The 4900-nt window shown below is 42.0% G+C and overlaps 1 long non-coding RNA gene across 1 annotated transcript in view; it reads left to right on the plus strand.

Moving 5' to 3' along the window:
• Positions 1–215: 215 nt before the first annotated feature.
• LOC107183409 overlaps positions 216–4900 on the plus strand; it is an 18118-nt gene continuing 13433 nt past the window's right edge. Inside the window, exons 1-2 of the long non-coding RNA XR_001514205.1 lie at positions 216–226; positions 4547–4552. This is a non-coding gene — a long non-coding RNA (uncharacterized LOC107183409). The remainder of the gene's footprint in view (positions 227–4546; positions 4553–4900) is intronic.

The following is a 4900-nucleotide window of genomic DNA, read 5'->3' on the forward strand; positions in this document are numbered from 1 at the left end:
GTGGCAGTCAATTAGCATATTCCCTCCCTTTTGGCTGTGGGTGCTGCCATCTTTGAGGGTGGGGCAATCAATTAGCATATTCCCTAATTATTGGCTGTGGGCACCACCATCTTTGCGATGGTGTGAGGGTCAATTACCATATTCTGTCTTCATTAGATAGGATAGTACTGGAAGTCCTAGCCACAGCAATCAGACAAGAAGAAATAAAAGGAATCAAAATTGGAAAGTAGGATGTAAAACTCTCACTATTCTCAGATGACATGATATTGTACATACAAAGCTCTAAAGACTTCACCAAAAAACTATAATATTTAATAATATTTAATAAATGAATTTGGCAGTGTAGCAGAATACAAGTCAACACCCCAAAATAAATGGCTTTTTTATACACCAACTAGTGGCCTGGTGCATGGATTCGTGCACCAGTGGGGTCCTTTGGCCTGGCCTGCAGGGATCTGGCCGAAACCTGCTCTCCAATGTCCCCCAAAGGGTCCCAGATTGTGAGACCCCTCCTGCAGGCCCAGGCCCTTGACACCCACCGGTTCCCTCCTCCCTCCTCTCTGAGTCCAGGGTGCAAGTGAAGCAGATTCAGGGCAAACAGTGCCCCAGCAGCAACCTAACCCATTGGCAATTCTGCAAAAAATCAAGCTCCCTTATTTACTGGTCAGCGCATATGCCCTCTGGTGGTCATTGCACGTCATAGCTACCAGACAAATGGTCAAACTGTTGGACGGTCACTTAGGCATATATATATATATATATATATATATATATATATACACACATATATATATGAAATATGCATTTTGATCCATAATCTCATCTTTCATTAAAAGTTTCTTCTTTGTATATATTCTTCCAGTCTTCAGCCATGTTGGAATGTAGGATAGTGTAATTTTGTATTCTGTCTGTGTGTGTGGGGGGGGCGGGGGGTGAGTGTGTGTGTCTGCTGAGGTCCTGCCCCCAGCCACACCATGGAGGCTTGGAGCAGGCTCCCCTCTGTGTTGATCTCTCAGGATCCTGGCCTCCACTGCATGTTTTTCTCTCCCTTGAGCTTTGGCCAGGGTGGGGTGCTGCCTGCAGGCTGCACTTTCCTGCTCATGGATCACCAGATCACTGCAAAGACCAGGGGAAGGCCCTGCTGTGTGCTGCCTGTAGGGAACTTGGCGATCCCAGGAGCAGGCCCACCTGAAGGTCTGCCTTCCTCCACACTTGCCTGTTCTGGGATCACCATGGGGTCCCAGCTGGCAGCAGGACTTAGGCGGCACACGAGGGTCCTGACTGGGGGCAGGACTTAGGTGGTGCGGGGTTTAGGCGGTACACTGGGGTCCCAGCTGGGGGCGGGGCTTAGGTGCATGGGGCTTAGGCCACACATGGGGGTCCCGGCTGGTGGTTAATTTGCATATGGCGCTGATTAGCCCATGAGAAGCGTAGGGAAGGTATGGTCAATTACCCTTTTTGTCTTTTATTAGATAGGACTAGTGGCCCAGTGCATGAAATTCATGCACAAAGGGGTATTACTCAGCCTGGCCAGCATCCTCTACAATCAGGGACCCCTCATGGGATGTGTGACTGCCATCTGGAGATCGGGCCTACACTGGCAGTCAGACATCCCTCTCACAATCTAGGACCACTTGCTCCTAACTGCTCACTTACCTGCCTGCCTGATTGTCCCTAACCACTCTTCCTGCCAGCCTGCTCGCCCCAAACTTCCCCTTCTGGTTTTCTCAACCCCAACTGCCCCCCTTTCTGACCTGATTACTCCCAAATGCCCCCCCACCAGCCTGCTTGCCCCCAACTGCAAAACAAGCAATACCATTTACCATTACAAAAAAAAAAAAAATTAACATACTTAGGAATAAACTTAACCAAGGAGGCAAAATACCTATATTCGGAAAACAACAGTATGTTGAAAAAAGTGACAGAAGAAGATATAGACAAGTGGAGGAATATACCAGGTTCATGGATTTGTAGAATCAACATAATTAAAATGCCCATACTATCCAAAGCGATCTATAGATTAAATGAAATCTCCATTAAAATACCAATGGCATATTTCACAGTTCCAGAACAAACTCTACAAAAATTTATATGGAATACAAAAAGACCCTGAACAGCAATCCTGAGAAATCAAGAAAGAAGAACAAAGTTGGGGGAATCACAATATCAGATATCAAGTAATACTACAAAGCCACCGTAATCAAAGCTGCCTGGTACTGGCACAAGAACAGGCCTATAGATCAGTAGAACAGAACGGAGAACCTAGAAATCTATCCAAGCCATTATGCTCAATTAATATTTGATAGTGGAGGCAAGACCATACAATGGAGTAAAGACAGTCTCTTCAATAAATGGTATTAGGATATTGGACAGGTAAATGCAAAAAAAATGATACTAGACCACCAACTTGCACCATACACAATAATAAAGTCAACATGGATAAAAATCTTAAATATTAGTCATGAAACTATAAAAATCCTGGAAGAAAATGTAGGCAGTAAACTCTCAGATATCTCTCGTAGCAATATGTTTGTCTATACAGCTCCGAGGGCAAGGGGAGAAGCAATTATTTCACCAGATTACCCCTCTCTCTTAATGTATTCCTTTCTCGAATTAAACAGTAGTGCCATCAATTTGAGAATTAAAAAAAAATGGTACTCCTATTTGACTCCATTTGACCACTTCTAGGAATATGTCCCAAGAAATCAGAAACACCAAGCAGAAAGAATATATGCACCTCTATGTTCATAGCAGCACAATTTACAATAGCTAAGATTTGGAAACAGCCTAAGTGCCCATCAGCAGATGAGTGGATTAAAAAACTGTGGCACATCTACACAATGGAATACTACACTGCTGAAAAAAAAAAAGAAAGAACTCTTACCATTTTCAATAACATGGATGGACTTGTAGAGCCTTATGCTAAGCGAAATAAGCCAATCTGGAAAGATAAATATCACATGCTGTCATTCATTTGTGGAATATAATGAACACCAAAACTGATTAACAAAAGTAGATACAGAGACATAGAAGCATGGAACAGATCATCAATCCTCAGAGGGGATGTAGAGGAGGATACAAGATGGGTGGGTGTGGCGGTAAGTGATCAACCAAAGGACTTGTATGCATGCAAATAAGCATAACCAATGGACACAGACATAGCGAGGGGAGGGCATGTGCTTGGGGGAAAGGATCAGCAAGGAAGAGTCAATGGGGTAAAAAGTAGACATATGTAATATTTTCAACAATAAATAATTTAAATCAAAAAAATGGGCAAAGAACCTAAATAGACATTGTTCCAAAGAGGAGCTACAAATGGTCAATAGACTTTTGAAAAAATGCTCAAAGTCACTGATCATCAGAGAGATGTAAATTAAAATGACAATGAGGTATCACCACACATCTGGCAGAATGGCTATCATCAACAAATCAACAAATGACAAGTGCTGGCAAGGACATGTAGAGAAGGAAACCCTAGTACACTGCTGGTGGGAATTCAGACTGATGCAGCCATTATGGAAAATAGTATAGTGTTGCCTCAAAAAATTAACTATGAAACTTCCATTTGAACCAGTGATCCCACTTCTAGGAATATAGCCTAAGAAACCTGACACACCAATAAGGAAGAATGTATGCACCCCTATGTTCATAGCAGCACAATTTACAATAGCTAAGATCTGGAAACAGTCCAACTGCCCATCAGTAGATGAGTGGATAAAAAATCTGTGATACACTTATACCATAAAATAAAATGCAGCAGTAAAAAAGAAGAATATCTTACCCTGTGTTACAGCATGGAGGGACCTGGAGAGTATCATGCTAAGTGAAATAAGTCAGTCAGAGAAAGATAAGTATCACATGATCTCATTCAGATGTGCAATCTAAGTAACAAAATAAACTGATGAACAGATTTGACCCAGAGATATGGAAGCATGGAACAGAATGCTCAATCTCAGAGGGAAGGTGGGGTGGGAGGTAATCAACCAAGGACCTTGAATACATATATGCATAACCATGGACACAGACAACAGGGTGTTGAAGGCCTTGGGCAGGTGGGATGGCAGGGAGGCTGAAGGGGGTCAATGAGGGAACAAAGGGGACACATGTAATACTTTCAACAATTAAGAATTACTTTAAAATATAATAAATAAATATATAAATATTATTTTTTAAAAAAAGAAGTGCTGGATGAAGACACACACCAACTCCCCCAAAATAAATAAATAAATAGATAGATAGATAGATAGATAGATAAATAAATAAAAACACAAAACCAAGAAACAACTCAATTAAAAAATTGGGCAAAGGACCTGCATAGACACTTCTATAAAGAGGACATACAGATGGCAAATAGACATATGAAAAGATGCTCATCTCATCAGGAAAATGCAAATTAAAACCACAATAAAATACCACCTCACACCTGCCAGAATGACTAACATCAACTAATCAACAAGCAACAAGTGTTGCCGAAGATGTGAAGAAAAGGGAACCTTCCTGCACTGTTGGTGGGAATGCAGACTGGTGCAGCCACTGTGGAAAGCAGTGTGTAGTTTCCTCAAAAAATTTAAAATGGAACTTCCTTGGACCATACAATTCCACTTCTGGGAATACATCTGAAGACACCAGAAACACTGATTTGAAAGAATATATGCTTCCTATGTTCATTACAGCATTATTTATGATAGCCAAGATGTGAAAGCAGCCTTAGTATCCATCCTATCTAATAAAAGAGAAACATGGTAATTAGCGTACGACTGCTACCCTTCCCATTGGCTAATCAGGGCGATATGCAAATTAACTGCCAGCCAAGATGGCGGCCAGCAGCCAGGCAGCTTGAAACTAACATGAGGCTTGCTTGCTTCAGTGACGGAGGAAACCAACGTTCCCCGCCTGCCTG

Source organism: Myotis davidii, unplaced genomic scaffold (assembly GCF_000327345.1).
Source record: "Myotis davidii unplaced genomic scaffold, ASM32734v1 scaffold12, whole genome shotgun sequence".
NCBI lineage: Eukaryota > Metazoa > Chordata > Mammalia > Chiroptera > Vespertilionidae > Myotis > Myotis davidii.